Here is a 15,020-nt window from a genome sequence, read left to right on the forward strand (position 1 = left end):
AAACAGAGAAAGACCCAACCAAGAAAAAGTACTATGGGACAGCCTCCTTAATAAATATAGATGCAGAAATTCTGAATACAATCATGGTCAAAAATGCAGCAAATCATCAAGAAGCTTACGCACCACCTGAAAGCACGATTCAATTCAGCAATGCAAGGATGGTTCAACATACGCAAATCAATAAATGTAATTCACCACATCAACAGAACCAAAGATAAGAATCACATGATCATTTCAGTAGATGCAGAAAAAGCTTTTGATAAGCACAAATACTCATTCATGGAATGAACTCTACAGAAAATTGGGGTAGATGGTCTTTACCTCAAAGTGACAAAAGCCATCTATGCTAAATCCAGAGCCAGCATCATATTAAGGGGTTAAAAACGGTAAACTTTTACTCTTAAATCAGGAACAAGACAAGGATGTCCATTATCACCACTTCTATTCAATATAGTGCTGGAAATACCGGCCAAAGCTGTTAGAAATGAGAGAAAAATAAAAGGAGTAAGGATAGGTGAAAAAGAAGATTATCATTATTTGCAAGTGACATGATACTCTACAACTCCACTGAAAAACATCTAGGTATAATAACTAAATTCAGTATTTTAGCTGGATACAAAGTCAAAACTAAGAAAAAAATAGCAGCCCTATACACATATAACAAACTCACAGAGAGAAATATGAGAAGCCATGCACTTTATAATAGTATGCCAAAAAACGAATTGCTTAGGAATCAATATAACAAAGGAAATAAAACATCTATTCAGTGAAGTTTTCAGTAATCCAAAAAACTTGAAGAGGATGTCAGAAAATGGAAACGTATTACATGTTCACAGATATGAAGAACAAGTATTTCTAAAATGGCCATTCTCCCAAAATTGTTATACAGATTTAATGCAATTCCAACCAAAATAACATTAGTGTACTTCACATATCTAGAGAAATCATTCCTAAAATTCATCTGGAGCAAGAAGAAACCTAGAATAGCAAAGACAATTCTGGGCAACAAAGGCAAGGCAGAGGCATCAAACCCCTGACTTGAAGTTATACTACACAGCTACTGTGAAAAAATTAGTATGGCACTGGAATAAAAACAGATCTCAAGATCAATAGAATAGATTAGAATGGAGCCACAGCTTCAAACATGCTAGGCACTTTATCTTTCTCAAGGGAACCAACATATTCACTGGAAGAAAGATAGCCTCTTTAATAACTGGTACTGGAAAAACTGGCTTTTCATATGCCAAAAACTAAAACTAGACACATGCCTATCACCACACAACAAACTAAAGTCAAAATGGATCAAAGAACTAAATATAAAAATAGAAACACTAAATCTGCTGGATGACAAAGTAGGTAGAAATCTTGAAGACATCGAAATAGGCAGAGAATTTGTGAAGAAAAATAAAACTGCAAGATAAATACTTCCCAGAATCAATAATTGAGCTCTCCTCTTATTTAAATCTTTTTTGCATTCCAAAATAAATCTCCAACAGAGTAAAAAGAAAATCCCCAAATGGGAAAAAACTAAGTCAACTGTCTCTCAGACAAAATTCTGTCTAGAATATTTAAAGAATTAGAAAAAAATCAGATCCCAAAATTCAAAGATCCAATTCAAAAATGGTCATCTAAGATAGTACACACTTCTCAGCTGAAGAAATACAAATGACAAATAAATACATGAGAAGATATTTGGCTTTATTCGCCATTATAGAAATGCAAATTAAAAACACACTGAGATTCCATCTCACTCCAGAAAGAACTGATAATCGATAATTATTACATATTATTGGTAACAGTTCTATGCTTTACAAATGTGAACAAATTATAAATTTAACTCAAACCAAAATTACTTGGGGAAATATTGACTAGAAAGTCAGAGTAATTTAGAAAGCTACAAATACAATTGATATGTTAAAAAGTCAATCAAATTCAGTTGTGTAAATAACATTTTCTCACTAGTGTAAGAAACTGTAAGTATAAAAAAGATACAAAATATTGTGAAAGAGTAAGAATCTGCTCAAAGAGGAAAAAATAACTCAGGGAAATGGACAAAAAAAAGAAGAGGGAGAAGAAAAAGATATGAATTTGTATATACGCAAATGACCTGACCTACATCCCCAGTCTCCCAAATGAATGTATGTTGGAGGCTTAAATAAAATGAGACAATGGTACGATTTTAGGGCTCCAGGAGTGTCAACCCCTTTAGCTGAGCTCAAGAATCTGAGGCCTAAGATAAAGACTTCTCTGGACCACCCATTTTTATTAGGTCGAACAACAAATGGCAGGAAAACTGAGGAAAGCATGAGAAATGAGCATGACCTTGGGAGTCATTTCAAAGAATTCTCCACGTAGTAAATTATGCCAATTTAGGAGAACTGTCCTACTTAAAGGACAATACTTATGGTAGGATTAAGACTGCAGGAGTGAAATACCTTCAGCTGCAGTCTCTAATTGATTACTGTTGGAGCCATGGTGTCTTCAGCTGTGGCCTTATCTTGCCCTTTGAGGTATCTCTGACCTCACGTGCCAATATAGGCCTCAGATAGGTCCAGTGATTCATAGAGGTTCACTTACCAGGCTCCCTTCACCAGGTAAGGTGCAAAAGCCTAGGACAGGCTCAAAGATAAAGACAGAAAGCCAATTAGTTAATTTTAAATCCTACTCAGAGCCACTTCATAGTGGTCTCCAACACAAAAGTTTTGCCTCAAAATTAGTAAACACTTATTTAATGTAAAGCCTTTGGATTATTCACCAGAAATGCAAGCAATAAAAACAAGTCTCTGTTCATGTTGAAGTAAATCACCATATTAATAATGTGAGCAGAAAAATCTACAAAACTGGAACAGAGAAGACAAATGGATATTAACCAAAGCATATGGTTTCAAATTTCAAGAAATTAAAAAAATAAGTACATAACCAAAACAATTGGTCATTTGAGTCAACAAATAACTTTTTCCCTTTAAAATAATTACTATACTAAAATGATAGAAAAATCTACTTTTACATTACCAACAAATTTTAAACATTTACAGGAAAAAAATCTGAGAAATAAAGTATTAGATGTTTTTATTGGTTTGAATATGGATTCACTCCAAATCTTCAGTCATTCAGACATCATTCTAGAGTTTGTGACACATCCTTGGGATTGCTCTGACTATACCTGACCAGGGGGTTCAATCACTTTTTGGGAATGTCTTTGGGAACAGAGATGTTGCCTGAAGGAGTAGTAGAGCTGTAAAGCCTTGGGCTCTTTTTTATGGGAGATGTTGGTTAGAGTGTACTAGACCACAAAATCAGTAAGGGATCTTGGGAGGTTTCTACTGGGAAGAAGGGTTGTATTGGCTATTGGCTCAAGATGATGTGTGTTATAGCTTGGCAGAAAGGTTGTGTGAATTTTCTGAGTATTCAGAGTTTGTTGCCTGAGACTAAGATTAAAGGAAGAGGACTAAAGAAGAAATCACAAGGCAGTGAAATGTTAATGTAGTAGCATGACTATTGTGGGGCTTTAGCCAGATATTTGTTCATAATAAAGAGCAACAAGCCCAGTAAAATGATTTAAAATATTGTGAGTTTGGTCAAAAGAAACATCCAGTAAATACATGTACTGCTAGATAGATAGAGTTGAAAAGATCTCAATTGCTGAGAAGGTATAGTAGAATAAAATAGATGGCCTGAAGGCATTACAAAAACAATAAGACCTACTCTTTGCAGCCTCAAAACTGCAAAATTGAAAGACTTTATTGAGAAGAGATCCACAGAGCACCATCCTCCAGAATGGCATTTGGGGTTACACCAGATTCCAGAATGGAAGCGACTGCACCAGGTCCCAAAATGGCATAGAGAAGATGATCCTTAGAATTTTGTTCACAATGTTCAGTGATTCAGGAACTTGATATCTAAAACCAAGAGGGAAGAAAGCCTGGCTACTAACTCACCTGGCAGCAGTCCTTGGCATCTTCTGTATCTCCCTGGTTTTAGTTGCATCCAGAATGCAATGGTTCTGAGATTAAAAATGCTTACACCACAATTTCGAAAGACCTGGGAATCCAGGTAGTGTGCCACTGAGAGGCCAGTGTATGAAGCTGTGAGGGAGAAGCCAAAGCTGCAGTGGCAAACTCAAGAAGTTTGGAAAAGCCTGGAATGTGCATCATCTAAGAAATGCTTTAAGAAGCAAACAAAATCAGCCCAAGAGGAAAGCCATAGCAGTGAAAAGAAATTTAAAAGAAAGCAATAACAAATTGAAAAGAAAATACACAGAATGGGAAAGGATTTCAGCCAAAAATTCCTCAGGCAGAGGACTTATATCCAGAACATAAAGAACTGAAAAACATCAAGCCCTTTCCAAATTTAAAGACTATACAAAAATGGGCATCTGAGATGAACACAGAATTCTCAGATGAGGATATACAAATGACAAACAAATACATGAAGACATGTACACCAATACTCATCATTATCACCAAGCCAACCCTGGAAAGAATACTGGAAAGACATTTTATATTCCCTGGAAAGACAGTTTATATACACTTAGGGAAAACCACTAAGCAAAGAAGACCATTAAACAGAATGGAAAGATAAAGATTCAAAGGCAGAAAGATAACATGCCCAAAATAAACCAACATATAAAAGTTATAAACATTAATGTAAATGGTCTCAATGCACCAATTAAAAGAAACAGGCTGGCAGAATGAATCAAGAAACAACATCCAACCATATCCTGTCTACAAGAAGCCCATCTAACCCAAAAGGATGCACATAGACTAAAAGTCAAAGGATAGAAAACAATACTTCATGAAACAGGAACACAAAAAAAAGCATGGGTAACTATTCTGTTTGCAGACAATGTGAACTTCAAACCAAGAATGATCAGAAGAGATAAAGAAGGTCATTACATACTGGTTAGGGGAAAACTTAAAAAAAAGAGACAACTATCTTAAATATATATGCATAAAATTCCAGAGCACCCAGTTATATAAAGCAAGTATTAACAGAAATAAACAACCAAATTAGCAACTACACAATTATAACATGAGACATTAACACACCATTGACACCAAGGGAGAGATCAACTAGATAGAAAATCAGCAAAGAAATAACAGAACTGAATCACACATGTGAACAAATGGACTAAATATATATATATATATATATATATATATATATGCACACATATATGCACAGAGTGTTCCATCCAACAAGATCAGAATACACATTCTTCTCAGCAGAACATGGGACATTCTCTAAAATAGACCACATACTAGCCCACAAAACATACACAAATAAATCCAAAAGAATTGAAATGATCCCATGCATGTTATCATATCATAGAGCCATGAAACTAGAAATTAACAATAAAATAAACTGCAAAAATTCCACAAACACATGGAAATTGAATAATACACTTGAGCAATCAGTGGGGTCACAGACAAAATTAAAGAAGAAATTAAAGAATATCTACAAGCAAACAAAAATACAAATACAACTTACCAAAATCTATGGGATGCAATGAAAGCTTTCCTCAGAGGAAAATTTAAACCAACAGCCAGTATAATACTAAATGGGCATATCTGAAGGCCGTTACCTTGAAATCGGGCACAAGACAAGGATTTTACAAGGATTTTACTCCCATTTAATATAGTACTGAAAATACTAGCCAGAGCAATTAGAAACGAGAGAGAAATAAAAGTGGTAAATATAGGAAGAGAAGAAGTTAAATTATCACTGTGGATGACATGATACTCTACAAAGAAGACCCTCAAAATTCCATTGAAAGACTCCTAGATATAATAAATAAATTCTTGCAATGTAGCTGGATACAACATCAATATGCAAAAATCAATAGTTTTTCTATATACTGACAGCAAAATTACAGAGATAGAAATAACAGAAGCCACTATTTTCACACTAGTAGTCAAAAAACGGAAATATTTCAGAATTATTCTCACAAAAGAAGTGAAAGACCTATATATGGAAAATTATAATACACTGAAAAAAGAAATTGAAGAGGATCGCAGAAAATGGGAAGACATCCCTTGCTCATGGATAGGAGAAATAAATATTGTGAAAATGGCATTCTCCCAAAACTGTTATACAGATTCAATGCAATCTCAATAAAAATACGATCAACATACCTCATAGATCTCAAGAAATCACTCCTAAAATTCATCTGGAACCAGAAGAGACCTAGAATGTAAAGACAGTTCTAATCCACAGAGGCAAGGCAGGAGAGGCATCACAATCCCTGACTTGACTACAAAGCAACTGTAGTAAAATCAACATGGTACTGGAATCAAACAAAACTGGAGATCAATGGAATAGATTAGAAGATACAACCACAACTACAAACACAGTCAACCACCTTATTTTTGATAAAGGGGCCAAACATGTTCACTGGAAGAATGTCAGTCTCTTTCAGAAATGGTGCTGGAAAGACTGGCTCTCCATATGGCGAAAACTAAAACTAGACCCATGCCTATCACCATGTACTAAATTAAAATTAAATGGATCAAAGATCTGAATATTAAACCATCAAGACTAAATCTACTGGAAGACAGATTGGGTAAAAACCTTGAAAACATAGGGGTAGGTAGCGAATTCATGAACAGGACTCAAAACGCATTTATTTATAATCATCTCAATGTGATCCTTTTTATAGCTAAGTAGTACTCCATTATATAAAAAAACCACACTTTTTTATCCATTCCTCAGTTAATAGACATTTAGGTTGTTTCCAAGATCTGTCTATTATAAATTGTGCTTCTATAAACATGGGTGCACATATATCACTGTGTCAGGATGTTTTCAAATCTTCTGGGGATATTCTTAGAAGTGTAATATCTGGAACAAATGAGACTTCCAATCCCAGAATTTTAAGGAATCTCCAGACTGACCTCCACAGTGGATGTACCAGTCTACACTCCTACCAACAATGCAGGAGAGTTCTTTTTCCCCACAGCCTCTCCAGCATTAGTTGTTAGTAGTTTCCTTGATCCTGACCATCATTTCTGGAGTAAGGTGGAATCTCAGTGATGTTTTAATTTAAATTTCTCTAATGACTAATGATGATGACCATTTTTTGTGTGTTTATTTGCCATTTGTACTTCTTCATCTGAGAATTGTGTGTTCATCTTGGATGCCCCTTTGTTGATTGGGTCTTTGAATTTCAGGGGTCTGATTTTTTTTTCTTTATATGTTTTAGACAGAAGTCCTTTGTCTGAAGGACAGTTCACTAAGATTTTTCCCAGTTTGTGGGCTTTCTTTTCACTATTCTTGTGATTTTTTTCTACCTGCAGAAACTCTTTAATAAGAAATGATTCCAGAGTTATTGATTCTGAGAAGTATTTCTCATGTGGTTTGATTCCTTTTCATAAATTCTCTACCTAAACCTATGTCTTCAAGATTTTTAGCTAATTTGTCTTCCAACAGATTTAATGTTTCTGTTTTAATATTTAGATCTTTGACTCATTTATATTTTAGTTTAGTACATGTTGATTTGCATGGGTCCAGTTTTAGTTTTAAACATATGGAGAGACAGTTTTTCCAGCACCATTTATTAAAGAGACTATCATTCTTCCAGTGAGTACATTTGGCCCCTTTATCAAAGATAAGTTGGTTGAATGTGTTTGTAGTTGTGGTTGTATCTTCTAATCTGTTCCATTGTTCTTCAAATCTGATTTTATTCCAGTACCATGTGGATTTCTTTACAATAGCTTCATAATATGACTTCAAGTCATGGATTGTGATGTCTCCTGGCATTTTTTTTTGCTTCTTATAATTATCTTTGCTATTCTAGGTCTATTCTGGATCCAGATGAATTTTGGGAGTGATTTCTCTACATATATGACACATGTTAGTTATATTTTCTTTGGGATTGCATTGAGTATGTGTAAAAGTTTTGATAGCTTGGCCATTTTCAAAATGTTTATTTTTTCTATCCACTAACAAGGGGTGTCTTTCTATTTTCTGAAATCCTACTCAATTTCTTTTTCAGGACAACGTATTTTTCCCTATAGAGACCTTTAATTCTTTTTTTGTTTTTATTTAAAGAAAGACTAATCAAAACAGAAAATAAGTAGAGATAGTACATAGGTTCAGAGAAAAACATAAACAGTAAGAAATCACTAGTGGATGTTGTCGTTTTACAAATAGTTGTTCAAGGTAAAAAAAAATGGAACATGTAAATTGGGAATTCAAACAGAAAGACTGCAAAAAGTTCTGTTCAACTGTCCAACAAAAATTTGGTAACATAGTTGTCAAACTATACACTTAAACATACATGCAGTTATCCATATCTTCATTTATGTTTAGATTAAACAAACTAAAGCAGGTTAAAATCATTCTGAACAAAAAATAATAGTATTGCTGGATTTCACATCATGACACTCTGTGATCAGCACTAGATACTGTAGTGTCTTCTTTTTAAAACTGAATTTAAAGAAAGACTAAACAAAACAGAAAATGAGTAGAAATAATACATAATCTCAAAGAAAAATATAAACAGTAAGAAATCACTAGTTGATGATTACAGATTGTCTTCTTACACATAGTTATTCAAGATACTACAATGGCGCATAAAAAGTGAGGATTCAAACAGTGAGATTGCAACTGTTCTGTTCAACTAACCAACAAAAGCTTTTACACATAAACATACATGCAATTACCCATGTCTTCAATTATGTTGACATTGAATAAGCTCAAGCAAGCTAATATCACTCTGAACAAAAAATAACACTATTGCTGGGTTTCACATTATGACACTCCAGGATCAGCACTGGGTATTTTAGTGTCTCTTTTTCTTCAGAGTATCTGTTCATTTCATCAATTGTCATAAGATCAGTTCTCATAAACTGTTTATAGATTCTATGCATGCATAAGTCTTAACATATATTAATTTTTTTAATTTTGAAAGTAGTAAAAATGCAACAGCACAAGACAGAACAAAGCCAATCAAGATGATGCAGTGAAATTGGTACAGGATTTCACAGTAGGATACTGGGATAGTAGTAATAAGTACTATGATATATCTCTTTAATTTAACAATAGTTGTCCAGTCAAGTAGATATTGTAAAATCAATCCAAAAATAGAACATTATAAAACCAATTGAGAAAACTGAATAGAGCAAAATAAACATAACAAAACAGTGAAAACAATCTATGCCTTCAAAAAGAAGATAGAAATACCACATATTTGCTATACTGCATATGGTCATCCTCCCAAGACATGTTGAAACATCTATCCCCAGTAGCTAAGGAGGGAGGGGGAAGGCGGAAGAAGGGTGCTTGATTTTCAGCCTTCATGGCAGTAGCGTCACAGGTAATCATTCTCCGCCAGGCCCAAGCTGCAGGTGCTTAACAAGAGGGTGGGTGAATAAGTTGCCTGAGTCCCTCCGTGGTGGGATCTCTGGAGCTCTGTTCTCCTCCTGGCCTTCGTTGCAGTTGCTTACCAAGAGGGCAAGGAAATAAGCTGCCTGAGTTGCTCATGGCCGGATATCGGAAGTTGATTTTCCTCCTGGCCCATGCTGCAGGTGCTTACCAAGAGGGTGGGTGAATAGGCTGAGTCCCTTCATGGCCGGATCACGGGTGCACTGTTCTTCTCCTGGCCTGCATTATAGACACTTACAAAGAGGGTGGGTAAATAAGTTATCTGATTCCCTTCAAGGCTGAAAATTGGGAGCTACCTTCTCCTCCTGGCCCATATACAGGCACTTACCAAAAGGCTGGGTGAATAAGCTGCCTGAGTCACTCCATGACCAGTTCTCTGGAGCTCTGTTCTCGCCTGCGTTGCAGACACTTACCAAAAGGGTGGGTGAATAAGCTTCCTCAGTCCTTTCACGGCTGGATGTCTGTAGATCTGTTCTCCTCTTGGCCTGCATTGCAGGCACGTACGAAGAGGGTGAGTGAATAAGCTGCCTGAGTTGCTCACGGCTGGATCCCGGGAGTTGATTTTCCTCTTGGCCCACACTGCAGGTACTTACTAAGAGGGTGGGTGAATAAGCTGCCTGAGTCTCTCCATTGCTGGGTCCCTAGAGCTCTGTTTTTGCAAAGCCTGCTTTGCAAACGCTTACCAATAGAGTGGGTGGATAAGCTTCCTGTGTCCCTTCATGGCCGGATCTCTGTAGCTCTGTTCTCCTCGTGGTCCAAATTGCAGATGCTTACAAAGAGTGTGGGTGAACTGGATGCCTGAGTCCCTCCATAGCCAGATCTCAGGAGTTGATCCTGGCCCATGCTGTAGCTCTTACCAAGAGTGCTGGTGAATAAGGTGCCTGAGTCCCTCCATGACCGGATCTCTGGTGATCTGTTCTCCGCCAGGCCCAGGTTGCGGAAGCTTACCAAGAGGGCGGGTGAAAAAGCTGCCTGATTCCCTCCATGGCTGGATCTCTGGAGTTGATTCTCCTGGCCCATGCTGTAGGCACTTACAAAGTGGGCGGGTGAGTAAGCTGTCTGAGTAACTCCATGGCCGGTTCTCTGGAGCTCTGTTCTCTTCCTGGCCCTGTCGCAGACCCTTACCAAGAGGGTGGGTGAATAAGTTGTCTGAGTCCTTCCATGGCCAGATCTCTGGAGCTCCATTTTCCTACTGCCCACTGTGCAGGTGCTTACCAAGAAGGCAGGAAAACAAGCTGCCTGAGTCCCTCCCTGCCCAGGTCTCTTGAGCTCTGTTCTCTTCCTGGCCCATGTTGCAGACGCTTACCAAGAAGGCAGGTGAATAAGCTGCCTGAGTCCCTCCATGTCCAGGTCTCTGGAGCTCTGATCTCCTCCTGCCCTGGTTGTGGACTCTGCCTACCAAGAGGGTGGTTGTGTAAGCTGCCTGAGTCCCTCCATGGCCGGCTTTCTGGAGCTCTCGTCTCCTCCTGTCCCTCATTGCAGACACTTACCAAGAAGGCTGGTGAGCAAGCTGCCTGCGTCCCTCCATGGCTGGATCTTTAGGAGCTCTCTTCTCTTCCTGGCCCATGCTGCATGCGTTTACCAAGAGGGTGGGTGAATAAGCTGTTTGAGTCCCTCAATGGCCGGATCTCTCAGATCTTTAATTCTTTCATGAGATTTATACCTAAGTATTTCATTTTGTGGGATGCTAGTGTGAAGGGTGTGGTGTATCTTACTTCAATCTCAATAAGTGTATAGGAATGCCATTGATTTTTGACTATTTACTTTGTATCCAGCTACATTACTGAATTTATTTATTACATCTAGGAGTCTTTCAATGGAGTTTTGGGAGTCTTCTATGTAGAGTATCATGTCATCTCCATATAATAATTTACTTTTCTCTTTTCCTCTTTAATGCTTTTCTCTCTCTTTTCTAATTTCTCTGACCAGTATTTCCAGTACTGTATTGAATAGGAATGGTGATAAGAGACAGTCGATGGCCTTTATAAGATTGCAGTAGACACCATGTATTCCAAGGTTATGAAGGGTTTTATAATGAACATGTGTTGGACTTTATCATAAGGTTTTTCTGCCTCTATTGAGATGTCCACGTATTTTGTGTTTTTGGCTCTGTTGATGTGGTGTATTACATTTATTGATTTGCATATGAAACCATTCCTGCATTCCTGAAATGAATCTCCTGTGTTCATTTTGTGTAATGTTCTTGTTTATTTGCTGCATTTTATTTTCCAGTATTTTATGAAGAATCAATGTCCATTAGTGAGATTGGCCTATAATTTTCCTTTATATTTGGTTCTTTCTGTGGTTTTGAAATGAGTGTGATACTTGCCTCCAGTAGTGGTTTAGGGAGGATTGCTTCCTTTTCAATTTCATTGAAAAGTTTAAGGAATATTGGCATCAAATATTCTCTAAATTTCTAGTAGAATTCAGCCATGAATCTGTCACGACCTGCACTTTTTCCTTTGTTGGTAAGTTTTTAAGGATGTTTTCAATTTCAATAGTTGATACTGTGTTATTTAAACTTGCTATATCTTCTTGGTTGAACTTTGTTAGTTCATATGTTTTTAAAATCTGTCCTTTTCCTCTGTGTTTTCCACTCTATGTGAGTACAGATTTTCAAATTAGTTACTCATGATCTTTTGAATTTCCATGGGATATGTAATAATTTCCCCCTTTTCTGTACTTATTGCTTGAATGTGGGTATTTTATTTCTTTTACTTTATGTGGAGAGCTAGAGGTTTCCCAATGTTGTTTACTCTCTCAAAAAACCAGCTTTTTAAATCATTCACTCTTTGTATTTTTTAGCTCCAATTGCATTGATTTCTACTCTAATCTTTACAGTTTCCTCTATTCTATAAGCTTTTGGTTCATTCTTTTCAAGAAGATTAAATGAAGCATTAGGTTCTTTATTTGTGCTCATTGTTTTCTTTATATGACAATTTATTGTTATATATTTCCCTCTTAAGACCATTTTCATTGCATTACACAGCTAACACAACTAACAGTATGTTGTCTGCATTTTCATTGAATTCTAGGTTTTGCTTTATTTCTTCTTTAATTTCATCTGTAGTCCACTGGTTGTTCAAAAGGTTGTTATTTAATTTCCATGTACTTATGCAGGTTTTGCAATTTTTTGCCATTAATTTCCAATTTCAGTGCACTATGTCAGATAGTAGGCATAGTAGGCAATTGCAATACCTTTGCAGTTACTTAACAATGTTGGTGGGATAATACATGGTCCATTTTGGAGAATGTCCCATGCACAGCTTAAAAGAATATGTATTCTGATGTGGTTGGGTGTAACACTCTGTAAATATCTACTAAGTCCAATTCCTCATAGGTTTGATTCAGTTCTATTATTTCTTTGCTGATTTTTTTCTCTAGTTTATCAATCTCTGTGTGACAAAGAGGTGTTAAAGTTCCCTATTATAATTATGTTTTTGTGTATTTGGTTTCCCATGTCCATTAGTATCTATATTATATATTTGGGTGCTCGTGTATTGGTGCAAATATATTTATCATTGTTGAGCTCTTCTTCTTGAGTTTTTCCACTAATGAGTAGGTCATAAACATCTTTATCTCTTTTAATCATTTTAAGTTTGAAGTTTATCTTGTTTGCAAATAGAATATTACCCCTGCTTTTCTCTGGGCTTCTGTTGCATGGAATAACTGTTTTCCATACTTTGACTTTTAATCTATGAGTTTCCTTTTGGATATGATGTGTTTTTTATATACAGCATATTGTGGATCATGTTTCTTGATCCATTCTTGCAACCTATTCCCTTTGATAAGTGAACTAAGGGCATTTACATTTATGGATATCATTGATATGTTCTGGCATGACTTTGCTATGTTATGTTCCAGTTGTTTGTTTTCTGCTTTTCCCCCTTGTTTAATTGCTTGTCCTATCTGGTGGTTTATTTCTGTTGTTGTTCTGGGGATGTCATCCTTTTTATCTCTATCTAGTATGTCTTTCAATATTCTTTCTAAGGTTGACTTGGTGGATGTGTTTCTTTAGTTGTTCTTTGTCATGGAAATATCTTGTTTATCCATTAAATTTGAATGAAAGTTTCTCTGAATACATCAGTCTAGGTTGAAAGTTGTTTTCTTTCAGGGCTTGAAATACCTCACTACAAGTTCATCTTGACTTGAGAGTTTGTGCTGAAATATCTGCTGTGATTCTAATGGTCTTTTGGCCTTTCCTTGATAGTTGAGTTTTTGTCTTTTCTCATCAGTCATCTCTGTATAAATAATATTTGTGGGCCACTATGTCAAATAGGCATTGTGATGACAGCTCTTACGTGATCAATCAAAAGAAGAGATGGAGTTAATTAAATATTTGATATTGTATGTCATGTGGCAACTATTTTTTGGGTAGGTGGATAAATTAGCTGTCTGTACAAAATTTTTCAAACCATAAATATGGTCATTTATGAAAATAGAAGTCTCTTGGAGTGGCTAAAGTATGAAATTGCTTCCAGTGAATGTAGCCTGCCACTGTTAGTTTGCAACCCAGCTTCTCCATGTTGCTAAGTTTTCCATTTAAAACAATTTATATCCATTTCTCTATCTGTATCAAAATATGTGAAAACAGAATTTGATAGCAATTTGTCTGTTCCATGAATTATACATTCCTGGACTTGAAAAACATCTCCTATCATTTGGAATCTTTTAATATTAAGTATACTGACACAATTTAGATATGTATGATGATCCCTCTCTTAGGTACTTTTCTCATTACTAAGAAAAAATACCAAGACATTCAAAGTTGAAAGGGGAAAAATTTATTACCTCAAAATTAGTAGAGCTTTCAGACCATAATTGGCTGGCTATAAGTGCAACTGTTCATGGCAAAAACAACAGGAGGGAGGTGGGATGCAAAAAACCTCTCTAAGCACCTCAAATAGTATCATGTTTGCTTATAGTAGGGCTGTGCTGATCTGGTCAGTGGACTGATCAAGCAAGGTTTTCGAGTTCTATGTGTTTCTTGAGCGCAGAATACTATTGGATAGCTTTTCTTGATATCTCCAGCCAGTCTGTTTATTTTGATTGGCAAATTGAGATCATTTTCATTGATGGTTAAAGCTGATGTGTATTGTTCAATTCTTTTCATTTTATTTTATTATTGTTCATTTTTTTCTTTCCCCTCACTTTGACATATTTCCCTACCTGGTGGATTTTTTATATTGCTGTTCTTGGAGTTGTGGTTTTCATTATCTCTCTCTAAAATATCCTTCAGAACTTTTGGAGAGCTGATTTGGTAGTCATGAATTTATTGAGTTGTTCTTTATTGTGGAAGCATCTTGCTTCACTCATTTTGAAAGAGAATTTTATAAACTACACAAGTCCTTTTGAAGGCTGCTTTCCTTCTGAATGTGGACTACTTCACTGCAAACTCTCTGACTTAATCATTTGTGTTAAGAAGTCTGCCTTGATTGTGAAGGGTTTTCATTTATGGATGATTTACTTCTTTTATTTAAAAGGTTTTAATGCACTATAATTGTGTTGAGTTTCTGGAATCTTGATGAGTATATGCGTTGGTGGAATTTTATATTGGTTATAGCTAATTGGAGCTCCATATTCAGCAGTCATTTGGATTTCAATTTTTTTTGATGTTCTGGAAATTTTCTGTCATT

Source organism: Cavia porcellus, unplaced genomic scaffold (assembly GCF_034190915.1).
Source record: "Cavia porcellus strain 051 isolate PalLab524CR breed Dunkin Hartley unplaced genomic scaffold, mCavPor4.1 scaffold_17, whole genome shotgun sequence".
NCBI lineage: Eukaryota > Metazoa > Chordata > Mammalia > Rodentia > Caviidae > Cavia > Cavia porcellus.